The sequence below is a fragment of the Myxine glutinosa genome, chromosome 5, assembly GCF_964187855.1.
Source record: "Myxine glutinosa chromosome 5, kmMyxGlut1.1, whole genome shotgun sequence".
Classification (NCBI taxonomy): domain Eukaryota; kingdom Metazoa; phylum Chordata; class Myxini; order Myxiniformes; family Myxinidae; genus Myxine; species Myxine glutinosa.
The window spans coordinates 8,841,188-8,855,944 of NC_136265.1; the positions used below are offsets into that span (position 1 = coordinate 8,841,188).

Consider the following 14,757-nt stretch of genomic DNA (forward strand, 5'->3'; position numbering starts at 1 on the left):
TAAAAGAGAGGAGGTGTGCGTCAAACCTGGACATTAGAGAAACGAGGAATTAAAGAGAGGAGGTGTGCGTCAAACCTGGATGTTAGAGAAACGAGGAAGTAAAGACAGGAGGTGTGCGTCAAACCTGGATGTTAGAGAAACGAGGAATTAAAGAGACGAGGTGTGCGTCAAACCTGGATGTTAGAGAAACGAGGAATGAAAGAGAGGAGGTGTGCGTCAAACCTGGACGTTAGAAAAACGAGGAATTAAAGAGAGGAGGTGTGCGTCAAACCTGCATGTTAGAGAAACGAGGAATTAAAGAGAGGAGGTGTGCGTCAAACCTGGACGTTAGAGAAACGAGGAATTAAAGAGAGGAGGTGTGCGTCAAACCTGGATGTTAGAGAAACGAGGAATTAAAGAGAGGAGGTGTGCATCAAACCTGGACGTTAGAGAAACGAGGAATTAAAGAGACGAGGTGTGCGTCAAACCTGGATGTTAGAGAAACGAGGAATTAAAGAGAGGAGGTGTGCGTCAAACCTGGACGTTAGAGAAACGAGGAATTAAAGAGAGGAGGTGTGCGTCAAACCTGGATGTTAGAGAAACGAGGAATTAAAGAGAGGAGGTGTGCGTCAAACCTGGACGTTAGAGAAACGAGGAATAAAAGAGAGGAGGTGTGCGTCAAACCTGGACGTTAGAGAAACGAGGAATTAAAGAGAGGAGGTGTGCTTCAAACCTGGACGTTAGAGAAACGAGGAATTAAAGAGAGGAGGTGTGCATCAAACCTGGACGTTAGAGAAACGAGGAAGTAAAGAGAGGAGGTGTGCGTCAAACCTGGATGTTAGAGAAACGAGGAATTAAAGAGAGGAGGTGTGCGTCAAACCTGGACGTTAGAGAAACGAGGAATTAAAGAGAGGAGGTGTGCGTCAAACCTGGTTGTTAGAGAAAAGAGGAATTAAAGAGAGGAGGTGTGCATCAAACCTGGACGTTAGAGAAACGAGGAATTAAAGAGACGAGGTGTGCGTCAAACCTGGATGTTAGAGAAACGAGGAATTAAAGAGAGGAGGTGTGCGTCAAACCTGGATGTTAGAGAAACGAGGAATTAAAGAGAGGAGGTGTGCGTCAAACCTGGATGTTAGAGAAACGAGGAATTAAAGAGAGGAGGTGTGCGTCAAACCTGGATGTTAGAGAAACGAGGAATTAAAGAGAGGAGGTGTGCGTCAAACCTGGATGTTAGAGAAACGAGGAATTAGAGAGGAGGTGTGCATCAAACCTGGATGTTAGAGAAACGAGGAATTAAAGAGAGGAGGTGTGCATCAAACCTGGATGTTAGAGAAACGAGGAATTAAAGAGAGGAGGTGTGCGTCAAACCTGGATGTTAGAGAAACGAGGAATTAAAGAGAGGAGGTGTGCGTCAAACCTGGATGTTAGAGAAACAAGGAATTAAAGAGAGGAGGTGTGCGTCAAACCTGGATGTTAGAGAAACGAGGAATTAAAGAGAGGAGGTGTGCGTCAAACCTGGATGTTAGAGAAACGAGGAATTAAAGAGAGGAGGTGTGCGTCAAACCTGGATGTTAGAGAAACGAGGAATTAAAGAGAGGAGGTGTGCGTCAAACCTGGATGTTAGAGAAACGAGGAATTAGAGAGGAGGTGTGCATCAAACCTGGATGTTAGAGAAACGAGGAATTAAAGAGAGGAGGTGTGCGTCAAACCTGGATGTTAGAGAAACGAGGAATTAAAGAGAGGAGGTGTGCGTCAAACCTGGATGTTAGAGAAACGAGGAATTAAAGAGAGGAGGTGTGCGTCAAACCTGGATGTTAGAGAAACAAGGAATTAAAGAGAGGAGGTGTGCGTCAAACCTGGATGTTAGAGAAACGAGGAATTAAAGAGGAGGTGTGCGTCAAACCTGGATGTTAGAGAAACGAGGAATTAAAGAGAGGAGGTGTGCGCCAAACCTGGATGTTAGAGAAACAAGGAATTAAAGAGAGGAGGTGTGCGTCAAACCTGGATGTTAGAGAAACGAGGAATTAAAGAGAGGAGGTGTGCGTCAAACCTGGATGTTAGAGAAACGAGGAATTAAAGAGAGGAGGTGTGCATCAAACCTGGATGTTAGAGAAACGAGGAATTAAAGAGAGGAGGTGTGCGTCAAACCTGGATGTTAGAGAAACGAGGAATTAAAGAGAGGAGTTGTGCATCAAACCTTGATGTAAGAGAAACGAGGAATTAAAGAGAGGTGTGTGTCAAACCTGGATGTTAGAGAAACGAAGAATTAAAGAGAGGAGGTGTGCGTCAAACCTGGATGTTAGAGAAATGAGGAATTAAAGAGAGGAGGTGTGTGTCAAACCTGGACGTTAGAGAACCGAGGAATAAAAGAGAGGAGGTGTGCGTCAAACCTGGACATTAGAGAAACGAGGAATTAAAGAGAGGAGGTGTGCGTCAAACCTGGATGTTAGAGAAACGAGGAAGTAAAGACAGGAGGTGTGCGTCAAACCTGGATGTTAGAGAAACGAGGAATTAAAGAGAGGAGGTGTGCGTCAAACCTGGATGTTAGAGAAACTAGGAATTAAAGAGAGGAGGTGTGCGTCAAACCTGGACGTTAGAGAAACGAGGAATTAAAGAGAGGAGGTGTGCGTCAAACCTGGATGTTAGAGAAACGAGGAATTAAAGAGAGGAGGTGTGCGTCAAACCTGGATGTTAGAGAAACGAGGAATTAAAGAGACGAGGTGTGCATCAAACCTGGATGTTAGAGAAACGAGGAATTAAAGAGAGGAGGTGTGCGTCAAACCTGGATGTTAGAGAAACGAGGAATTAAAGAGAGAAGGTGTGCATCAAACCTGGATGTTAGAGAAACGAGGAATTAAAGAGAGGAGGTGTGCATCAAACCTGGATGTTAGAGAAACGAGGAATTAAAGAGAGGAGGTGTGCATCAAACCTGGATGTTAGAGAAACAAGGAATTAAAGAGAGGAGGTGTGCGTCAAACCTGGATGTTAGAGAAACGAGGAATTAAAGAGAGGAGGTGTGCGTCAAACCTGGATGTTAGAGAAACGAGGAATTAAAGAGAGGAGGTGTGCATCAAACCTGGATGTTAGAGAAACGAGGAATTAAAGAGAGGAGGTGTGCGTCAAACCTGGATGTTAGAGAAACGAGGAATTAAAGAGAGGAGGTGTGCATCAAACCTGGATGTTAGAGAAACGAGGAATTAAAGAGAGGAGGTGTGCGTCAAACCTGGATGTTAGAGAAACGAGGATTTAAAGAGAGGAGGTGTGCGTCAAACCTGGATGTTAGAGAAACGAGGAATTAAAGAGAGGAGGTGTGCGTCAAACCTGGATGTTAGAGAAACGAGGAATTAAAGAGAGGAGGTGTGCATCAAACCTGGATGTTAGAGAAACGAGGAATTAAAGAGAGGAGGTGTGCGTCAAACCTGGATGTTAGAGAAACGAGGAATTAAAGAGAGGAGGTGTGCGCCAAACCTGGATGTTAGAGAAACAAGGAATTAAAGAGAGGAGGTGTGCGTCAAACCTGGATGTTAGAGAAACGAGGAATTAAAGAGAGGAGGTGTGCGTCAAACCTGGATGTTAGAGAAACGAGGATTTAAAGAGAGGAGGTGTGCGTCAAACCTGGATGTTAGAGAAACGAGGAATTAAAGAGAGGAGGTGTGCGTCAAACCTGGATGTTAGAGAAACGAGGAATTAAAGAGAGGAGTTGTGCGTCAAACCTTGATGTTAGAGAAACGAGGAATTAAAGAGAGGTGTGTGTCAAACCTGGATGTTAGAGAAACGAAGAATTAAAGAGAGGAGGTGTGCGTCAAACCTGGATGTTAGAGAAATGAGGAATTAAAGAGAGGAGGTGTGTGTCAAACCTGGACGTTAGAGAACCGAGGAATAAAAGAGAGGAGGTGTGCGTCAAACCTGGACATTAGAGAAACGAGGAATTAAAGAGAGGAGGTGTGCGTCAAACCTGGATGTTAGAGAAACGAGGAAGTAAAGACAGGAGGTGTGCGTCAAACCTGGATGTTAGAGAAACGAGGAATTAAAGAGACGAGGTGTGCGTCAAACCTGGATGTTAGAGAAACGAGGAATTAAAGAGAGGAGGTGTGCGTCAAACCTGGACGTTAGAGAAACGAGGAATTAAAGAGAGGAGTTGTGCGTCAAACCTGGATGTTAGAGAAACGAGGAATTAAAGAGAGGAGGTGTGCGTCAAACCTGGATGTTAGAGAAACGAGGAATTAAAGAGACGAGGTGTGCGTCAAACCTGGATGTTAGAGAAACGAGGAATTAAAGAGAGGAGGTGTGCGTCAAACCTGGACGTTAGAGAAACGAGGAATTAAAGAGACGAGGTGTGCGTCAAACCTGGACGTTAGAGAAACGAGGAAGTAAAGAGAGGAGGTGTGCGTCAAACCTGGATGTTAGAGAAACGAGGAATTAAAGAGTGGAGGTGTGCTTCAAACCTGGATGTTAGAGAAACGAGGAATTAAAGAGAGGAGGTGTGCGTCAAACCTGGATGTTAGAGAAACGAGGAATTAAAGAGAGGAGGTGTGCGTCAAACCTGGATGTTAGAGAAACGAGGAATTAAAGAGAGGAGGTGTGCGTCAAACCTGGATGTTAGAGAAACGAGGATTTAAAGAGAGGAGGTGTGCGTCAAACCTGGATGTTAGAGAAACGAGGAATTAAAGAGAGGAGGTGTGCGTCAAACCTGGATGTTAGAGAAACGAGGAATTAAAGAGAGGAGGTGTGCGTCAAACCTGGATGTTAGAGAAACGAGGAATTAAAGAGAGGAGGTGTGTGTCAAACCTGGATGTTAGAGAAACGAGGAATTAAAGAGAGGAGGTGTGTGTCAAACCTGGATGTTAGAGAAACGAGGAATTAAAGAGAGGAGGTGTGCGTCAAACCTGGATGTTAGAGAAACGAGGAATTAAAGAGAGGAGGTGTGCATCAAACCTGGATGTTAGAGAAACGAGGAATTAAAGAGAGGAGGTGTGCGTCAAACCTTAATGTTAGAGAAACGAGGAATTAAAGAGAGGTGTGTGTCAAACCTGGATGTTAGAGAAACGAAGAATTAAAGAGAGGAGGTGTGCGTCAAACCTGGATGTTAGAGAAATGAGGAATTAAAGAGAGGAGGTGTGCATCAAACCTGGACGTTAGAGAACCGAGGAATAAAAGAGAGGAGGTGTGCGTCAAACCTGGACATTAGAGAAACGAGGAATTAAAGAGAGGAGGTGTGCGTCAAACCTGGATGTTAGAGAAACGAGGAAGTAAAGACAGGAGGTGTGCGTCAAACCTGGATGTTAGAGAAACGAGGAATTAAAGAGACGAGGTGTGCGTCAAACCTGGATGTTAGAGAAACGAGGAATTAAAGAGAGGAGGTGTGCGTCAAACCTGGACGTTAGAGAAACGAGGAATTAAAGAGAGGAGGTGTGCGTCAAACCTGGACGTTAGAGAAACGAGGAATTAAAGAGAGGAGGTGTGCGTCAAACCTGGATGTTAGAGAAACGAGGATTTAAAGAGAGGAGGTGTGCGTCAAACCTGGATGTTAGAGAAACGAGGAATTAAAGAGAGGAGGTGTGCGTCAAACCTGGATGTTAGAGAAACGAGGAATTAAAGAGAGGAGGTGTGCATCAAACCTGGATGTTAGAGAAACGAGGAATTAAAGAGAGGAGGTGTGCGTCAAACCTGGATGTTAGAGAAACGAGGAATTAAAGAGAGGAGGTGTGCGCCAAACCTGGATGTTAGAGAAACAAGGAATTAAAGAGAGGAGGTGTGCGTCAAACCTGGATGTTAGAGAAACGAGGAATTAAAGAGAGGAGGTGTGCGTCAAACCTGGATGTTAGAGAAACGAGGATTTAAAGAGAGGAGGTGTGCGTCAAACCTGGATGTTAGAGAAACGAGGAATTAAAGAGAGGAGGTGTGCGTCAAACCTGGATGTTAGAGAAACGAGGAATTAAAGAGAGGAGTTGTGCGTCAAACCTTGATGTTAGAGAAACGAGGAATTAAAGAGAGGTGTGTGTCAAACCTGGATGTTAGAGAAACGAAGAATTAAAGAGAGGAGGTGTGCGTCAAACCTGGATGTTAGAGAAATGAGGAATTAAAGAGAGGAGGTGTGTGTCAAACCTGGACGTTAGAGAACCGAGGAATAAAAGAGAGGAGGTGTGCGTCAAACCTGGACATTAGAGAAACGAGGAATTAAAGAGAGGAGGTGTGCGTCAAACCTGGATGTTAGAGAAACGAGGAAGTAAAGACAGGAGGTGTGCGTCAAACCTGGATGTTAGAGAAACGAGGAATTAAAGAGACGAGGTGTGCGTCAAACCTGGATGTTAGAGAAACGAGGAATTAAAGAGAGGAGGTGTGCGTCAAACCTGGACGTTAGAGAAACGAGGAATTAAAGAGAGGAGGTGTGCGTCAAACCTGGATGTTAGAGAAACGAGGAATTAAAGAGAGGAGGTGTGCGTCAAACCTGGATGTTAGAGAAACGAGGAATTAAAGAGACGAGGTGTGCGTCAAACCTGGATGTTAGAGAAACGAGGAATTAAAGAGAGGAGGTGTGCGTCAAACCTGGACGTTAGAGAAACGAGGAATTAAAGAGACGAGGTGTGCGTCAAACCTGGACGTTAGAGAAACGAGGAAGTAAAGAGAGGAGGTGTGCGTCAAACCTGGATGTTAGAGAAACGAGGAATTAAAGAGTGGAGGTGTGCTTCAAACCTGGATGTTAGAGAAACGAGGAATTAAAGAGAGGAGGTGTGCGTCAAACCTGGATGTTAGAGAAACGAGGAATTAAAGAGAGGAGGTGTGCGTCAAACCTGGATGTTAGAGAAACGAGGAATTAAAGAGAGGAGGTATGCGTCAAACCTGGATGTTAGAGAAACGAGGATTTAAAGAGAGGAGGTGTGCGTCAAACCTGGATGTTAGAGAAACGAGGAATTAAAGAGAGGAGGTGTGCGTCAAACCTGGATGTTAGAGAAACGAGGAATTAAAGAGAGGAGGTGTGCGTCAAACCTGGATGTTAGAGAAACGAGGAATTAAAGAGAGGAGGTGTGTGTCAAACCTGGATGTTAGAGAAACGAGGAATTAAAGAGAGGAGGTGTGTGTCAAACCTGGATGTTAGAGAAACGAGGAATTAAAGAGAGGAGGTGTGCGTCAAACCTGGATGTTAGAGAAACGAGGAATTAAAGAGAGGAGGTGTGCATCAAACCTGGATGTTAGAGAAACGAGGAATTAAAGAGAGGAGGTGTGCGTCAAACCTTAATGTTAGAGAAACGAGGAATTAAAGAGAGGTGTGTGTCAAACCTGGATGTTAGAGAAACGAAGAATTAAAGAGAGGAGGTGTGCGTCAAACCTGGATGTTAGAGAAATGAGGAATTAAAGAGAGGAGGTGTGCATCAAACCTGGACGTTAGAGAACCGAGGAATAAAAGAGAGGAGGTGTGCGTCAAACCTGGACATTAGAGAAACGAGGAATTAAAGAGAGGAGGTGTGCGTCAAACCTGGATGTTAGAGAAACGAGGAAGTAAAGACAGGAGGTGTGCGTCAAACCTGGATGTTAGAGAAAGGAGGAATTAAAGAGACGAGGTGTGCGTCAAACCTGGATGTTAGAGAAACGAGGAATTAAAGAGAGGAGGTGTGCGTCAAACCTGGACGTTAGAGAAACGAGGAATTAAAGAGAGGAGGTGTGCATCAAACCTGGACGTTAGAGAAACGAGGAATTAAAGAGAGGAGGTGTGCGTCAAACCTGGACGATAGAGAAACGAGGAGAGGAGGTGTGCGTCAAACCTGGATGTTAGAGAAACGAGGAATTAAAGAGAGGAGGTGTGCGTCAAACCTGGACGTTAGAGAACCGAGGAATTAAAGAGACGAGGTGTGCGTCAAACCTGGATGTTAGAGAAACGAGGAATTAAAGAGAGGAGGTGTGCGTCAAACCTGGACGTTAGAGAAACGAGGAATTAAAGAGAGGAGGTGTGCGTCAAACCTGGATGTTAGAGAAACGAGGAATTAAAGAGAGGAGGTGTGCGTCAAACCTGGACGTTAGAGAAATGAGGAATAAAAGAGAGGAGGTGTGCGTCAAACCTGGACGTTAGAGAAACGAGGAATTAAAGAGAGGAGGTGTGCATCAAACCTGGACGTTAGAGAAACGAGGAATTAAAGAGAGGAGGTGTGCGTCAAACCTGGACGTTAGAGAAACGAGGAAGCAAAGAGAGGAGGTGTGCGTCAAACCTGGACGTTAGAGAAACGAGGAATTAAAGAGAGGAGGTGTGCGTCAAACCTGGATGTTAGAGAAACGAGGAATTAAAGAGAGGAGGTGTGCGTCAAACCTGGATGTTAGAGAAACGAGGAATTAAAGAGAGGAGGTGTGCGTCAAACCTGGATGTTAGAGAAACGAGGAATTAAAGCGAGGATGTGTGCGTCAAACCTGGATGTTAGAGAAACGAGGAATTAAAGAGAGGAGGTGTGCGTCAAACCTGGATGTTAGAGAAACGAGGAAATAAAGAGAGGAGTTGTGCGTCAAACCTTCATGTTAGAGAAACGAGGAATTAAAGAGAGGTGTGTGTCAAACCTGGATGTTAGAGAAACGAAGAATTAAAGAGAGGAGGTGTGCGTCAAACCTGGATGTTAGAGAAATGAGGAATTAAAGAGAGGAGGTGTGCGTCAAACCTGGACGTTAGAGAACCGAGGAATAAAAGAGAGGAGGTGTGCGTCAAACCTGGACATTAGAGAAACGAGGAATTAAAGAGAGGAGGTGTGCATCAAACCTGGATGTTAGAGAAACGAGGAAGTAAAGACAGGAGGTGTGCGTCAAACCTGGATGTTAGAGAAACGAGGAATTAAAGAGACGAGGTGTGCGTCAAACCTGGATGTTAGAGAAACGAGGAATTAAAGAGAGGAGGTGTGCGTCAAACCTGGACGTTAGAGAAACGAGGAATTAAAGAGAGGAGGTGTGCGTCAAACCTGGATGTTAGAGAAACGAGGAATTAAAGAGAGGAGGTGTGCGTCAAACCTGGACGTTAGAGAAACGAGGAATTAAAGAGAGGAGGTGTGCATCAAACCTGGATGTTAGAGAAACGAGGAATTAAAGAGAGGAGGTGTGCGTCAAACCTGGATGTTAGAGAAACGAGGAATTAAAGAGAGGAGGTGTGCGTCAAACCTGGATGTTAGAGAAACAAGGAATTAAAGAGAGGAGGTGTGCGTCAAACCTGGACGTTAGAGAAACGAGGAATTAAAGAGAGGAGGTGTGCATCAAACCTGGACGTTAGAGAACCGAGGAATAAAAGAGAGGAGGTGTGCGTCAAACCTGGACATTAGAGAAACGAGGAATTAAAGAGAGGAGGTGTGCGTCAAACCTGGATGTTAGAGAAACGAGGAAGTAAAGACAGGAGGTGTGCGTCAAACCTGGATGTTAGAGAAACGAGGAATTAAAGAGACGAGGTGTGCGTCAAACCTGGATGTTAGAGAAACGAGGAATGAAAGAGAGGAGGTGTGCGTCAAACCTGGACGTTAGAGAAACGAGGAATTAAAGAGAGGAGGTGTGCGTCAAACCTGCATGTTAGAGAAACGAGGAATTAAAGAGAGGAGGTGTGCGTCAAACCTGGACGTTAGAGAAACGAGGAATTAAAGAGAGGAGGTGTGCGTCAAACCTGGATGTTAGAGAAACGAGGAATTAAAGAGAGGAGGTGTGCATCAAACCTGGACGTTAGAGAAACGAGGAATTAAAGAGACGAGGTGTGCGTCAAACCTGGATGTTAGAGAAACGAGGAATTAAAGAGAGGAGGTGTGCGTCAAACCTGGACGTTAGAGAAACGAGGAATTAAAGAGAGGAGGTGTGCGTCAAACCTGGATGTTAGAGAAACGAGGAATTAAAGAGAGGAGGTGTGCGTCAAACCTGGACGTTAGAGAAATGAGGAATAAAAGAGAGGTGTGCGTCAAACCTGGACGTTAGAGAAACGAGGAATTAAAGAGAGGAGGTGTGCTTCAAACCTGGACGTTAGAGAAACGAGGAATTAAAGAGAGGAGGTGTGCATCAAACCTGGACGTTAGAGAAACGAGGAAGTAAAGAGAGGAGGTGTGCGTCAAACCTGGATGTTAGAGAAACGAGGAATTAAAGAGAGGAGGTGTGCGTCAAACCTGGACGTTAGAGAAACGAGGAATTAAAGAGAGGAGGTGTGCGTCAAACCTGGTTGTTAGAGAAAAGAGGAATTAAAGAGAGGAGGTGTGCATCAAACCTGGACGTTAGAGAAACGAGGAATTAAAGAGACGAGGTGTGCGTCAAACCTGGATGTTAGAGAAACGAGGAATTAAAGAGAGGAGGTGTGCGTCAAACCTGGATGTTAGAGAAACGAGGAATTAAAGAGAGGAGGTGTGCGTCAAACCTGGATGTTAGAGAAACGAGGAATTAAAGAGAGGAGGTGTGCGTCAAACCTGGATGTTAGAGAAACGAGGAATTAAAGAGAGGAGGTGTGCGTCAAACCTGGATGTTAGAGAAACGAGGAATTAGAGAGGAGGTGTGCATCAAACCTGGATGTTAGAGAAACGAGGAATTAAAGAGAGGAGGTGTGCGTCAAACCTGGATGTTAGAGAAACGAGGAATTAAAGAGAGGAGGTGTGCGTCAAACCTGGATGTTAGAGAAACGAGGAATTAAAGAGAGGAGGTGTGCGTCAAACCTGGATGTTAGAGAAACAAGGAATTAAAGAGAGGAGGTGTGCATCAAACCTGGATGTTAGAGAAACGAGGAATTAAAGAGAGGAGGTGTGCGTCAAACCTGGACGTTAGAGAAACGAGGAATTAAAGAGAGGAGTTGTGCGTCAAACCTTGATGTTAGAGAAACGAGGAATGAAAGAGAGGTGTGTGTCAAACCTGGATGTTAGAGAAACGAAGAATTAAAGAGAGGAGGTGTGCGTCAAACCTGGATGTTAGAGAAATGAGGAATTAAAGAGAGGAGGTGTGCGTCAAACCTGGACGTTAGAGAACCGAGGAATAAAAGAGAGGAGGTGTGCATCAAACCTGGACATTAGAGAAACGAGGAATTAAAGAGAGGAGGTGTGCGTCAAACCTGGATGTGAGAGAAACGAGGAAGTAAAGACAGGCGGTGTGCATCAAACCTGGATGTTAGAGAAACGAGGAATTAAAGAGACGAGGTGTGCGTCAAACCTGGATGTTAGAGAAACGAGGAATTAAAGAGAGGAGGTGTGCGTCAAACCTGGACGTTAGAGAAACGAGGAATTAAAGAGAGGAGGTGTGCATCAAACCTGGATGTTAGAGAAACGAGGAATTAAAGAGAGGAGGTGTGTGTCAAACCTGGACGTTAGAGAAACGAGGAATTAAAGAGAGGAGGTGTGCGTCAAACCTGGATGTTAGAGAAACGAGGAATTAAAGAGAGGAGGTGTGCATCAAACCTGGACGTTAGAGAAACGAGGAATTAAAGAGACGAGGTGTGCGTCAAACCTGGATGTTAGAGAAACGAGGAATTAAAGAGAGGAGGTGTGCGTCAAACCTGGACGTTAGAGAAACGAGGAATTAAAGAGAGGAGGTGTGCGTCAAACCTGGATGTTAGAGAAACGAGGAATTAAAGAGAGGAGGTGTGCGTCAAACCTGGACGTTAGAGAAACGAGCAATAAAAGAGAGGAGGTGTGCGTCAAACCTGGACGTTAGAGAAACGAGGAATTAAAGAGAGGAGGTGTGCGTCAAACCTGGACGTTAGAGAAACGAGGAATTAAAGAGAGGAGGTGTGCGTCAAACCTGGACGTTAGAGAAATGAGGAAGTAAAGAGAGGAGGTGTGCATCAAACCTGGATGTTAGAGAAACGAGGAATTAAAGAGAGGAGGTGTGCGTCAAACCTGGATGTTAGAGAAACGAGGAATTAAAGAGAGGAGGTGTGCGTCAAACCTGGATGTTAGAGAAACGAGGAATTAAAGAGAGGAGGTGTGTGTCAAACCTGGATGTTAGAGAAACGAGGAATTAAAGAGAGGAGGTGTGCGTCAAACCTGGATGTTAGAGAAACGAGAAATTAAAGAGAGGAGGTGTGCATCAAACCTGGATGTTAGAGAAACGAGGAATTAAAGAGAGGAGGTGTGCGTCAAACCTGGATGTTAGAGAAACGAGGAATTAAAGAGAGGAGGTGTGCGTCAAACCTGGATGTTAGAGAAACAAGGAATTAAAGAGAGGAGGTGTGCGTCAAACCTGGATGTTAGAGAAACGAGGAATTAAAGAGAGGAGGTGTGCGTCAAACCTGGATGTTAGAGAAACGAGGAATTAAAGAGAGGAGGTGTGCGTCAAACCTGGATGTTAGAGAAACGAGGAATTAAAGAGAGGAGTTGTGCGTCAAACCTTGATGTTAGAGAAACGAGGAATTAAAGAGAGGGGTGTGTCAAACCTGGATGTTAGAGAAACGAAGAATTAAAGAGAGGAGGTGTGCGTCAAACCTGGATGTTAGAGAAATGAGGAATTAAAGAGAGGAGGTGTGCGTCAAACCTGGACGTTAGAGAACCGAGGAATAAAAGAGAGGAGGTATGCGTCAAACCTGGACATTAGAGAAACGAGGAATTAAAGAGAGGAGGTGTGCGTCAAACCTGGACGTTAGAGAAACGAGGAATTAAAGAGAGGAGGTGTGCGTCAAACCTGGATGTTAGAGAAACGAGGAATTAAAGAGAGGAGGTGTGCGTCAAACCTGGATGTTAGAGAAACGAGGAATTAAAGAGAGGAGGTGTGCGTCAAACCTGGATGTTAGAGAAACGAGGAATTAAAGAGAGGAGGTGTGCGTCAAACCTGGACGTTAGAGAAACGAGGAATTAAAGAGATGAGGTGTGCGTCAAACCTGGATGTTAGAGAAACTAGGAATTAAAGAGAGGAGGTGTGCGTCAAACCTGGACGTTAGAGAAACGAGGAATTAAAGAGAGGAGGTGTGCGTCAAACCTGGACGTTAGAGAAACGAGGAATTAAAGAGAGGAGGTGTGCGTCAAACCTGGATGTTAGAGAAACGAGGAATTAAAGAGAGGAGGTGTGCGTCAAACCTGGACGTTAGAGAAACGAGGAATTAAAGAGAGGAGGTGTGCGTCAAACCTGGACGTTAGAGAAACGAGGAATTAAAGAGAGGAGGTGTGCGTCAAACCTGGACGTTAGAGAAACGAGGAAGTAAAGAGAGGAGGTGTGCGTCAAACCTGGACGTTAGAGAAACGAGGAATTAAAGAGAGGAGGTGTGCGTCAAACCTGGATGTTAGAGAAACGAGGAATTAAAGAGAGGAGGTGTGCGTCAAACCTGGATGTTAGAGAAACGAGGAATTAAAGAGAGGAGGTGTGCGTCAAACCTGGATGTTGAAAGTTTAAACAAGAGGAGGTTACTGGGAGAACCAATCACCCTGGAGTGGCGAGGGAGGGTCGGAGGACAGAGAGAGTAGAGGGACGTACATTGGAGGAGAGCAGTAAAACAGAGGGACCCCCGACCTGTCTGATAAGTCAAAACAAGGGGCCCAGTACTTCGGTCTCGTCACGAGGATAAGAGCTTCCAGGTCCACATAATCCAGGAGAGACACATATGATACTGGGCGCGTCATACGGGGGGGGGGGGGCGGGGGGCACGTAGGACGGGCATAGCACGGGGTGCGTAGTACGGGCATAGTACGGGGGGCATAGTATGGGGCGTATTACGGGGCACGTAGTACGGGCATAGTACGGGGGGCGTAGTATAGGGCGTATTACGGGGCACGTAGTACGGGCATAGTACGGAGTGCGTAGTATAGGGCGTATTACGGGGCACGTAGTACGGGCATAGTACGGGGGGCGTAGTATGGGGTGTATTACGGGGCACGTAGTACGGGCATAGTACGGGGGGCGTAGTATAGGGCGTATTACGGGGCACGTAGGACGGGCATAGTACGGAGTGCGGAGTACGGGCATAGTACGGGAGGCATAGTATAGGGCGTATTACGGGGCATGTAGTACGGGCATAGTACGGAGTGCGGAGTACGGGCATAGTACGGGGGGCGTAGTATGGGGCGTATTACGGGGCACGTAGGACGGGCATAGTACGGAGTGCGGAGTACGGGCATAGTACGGGAGGCATAGTATAGGGCGTATTACGGGGCACGTAGTACGGGCATAGTACGGAGTGCGTAGTACGGGCATAGTATGGGGCGTATTACGGGCATAGTATGGGGGGCGTAGTACGGGGGGCATAGTATAGGGCGTATTACGGGGCACGTAGGACGGGCATAGCACGGAGTGCGTAGTATGGGCATAGTACGGGAGGCATAGTATGGGGCGTATTACGGGCATAGTACGGGGGGCGTAGTACGGGGGGCATAGTATAGGGCGTATTACGGGGCACATGCTCCAGGGGGTGTGTACACTCTAGGGGGTGTGTACACTCCAGGGGGTGTGTACTCCAGGGGGTGTGTACTCCAGGGGGTGTGTACTCCAGGGGGTGCGTACTCCAGGGGGTGCGTACTCCAGGGGGTGCGTACTCCAGGGGGTGCGTACTCCAGGGGGTGCGTACTCCAACCTGAGCTCCCATAAACTGAGAAGGGTACTGCCGCCCTGAGGGTGGTGGTGCCCGTTCGTGATTGTAATGATCTTCCATGAATGCAACTTTCATCAAAATTGGCACAAAAGTTCAAAACCACAACTCTGAGTCTTTGGTAAAGAATAAAGAATAAAATTTATTGCAATCTCAGAGGAGTTACCTTTGCCACCGAAGGTGGATGGAGGTTGTGTTCTCACCTCTATGTGTCTGTTTATCTGTGAGCAGGACATCTCAAAAAGTTGTGAACGGATTTGGCCAAACTTTGGTGGACAGGTTGGGTG

At 45.9% G+C, this 14,757-nt stretch overlaps 1 protein-coding gene across 2 annotated transcripts in view; it reads left to right on the forward strand.

Moving 5' to 3' along the window:
- Positions 1 to 14,757, forward strand: part of LOC137427972 (epidermal growth factor receptor kinase substrate 8-like protein 2) — a 65,491-nt gene that overhangs the window by 39,346 nt on the left and 11,388 nt on the right. The window lies entirely within an intron of this gene.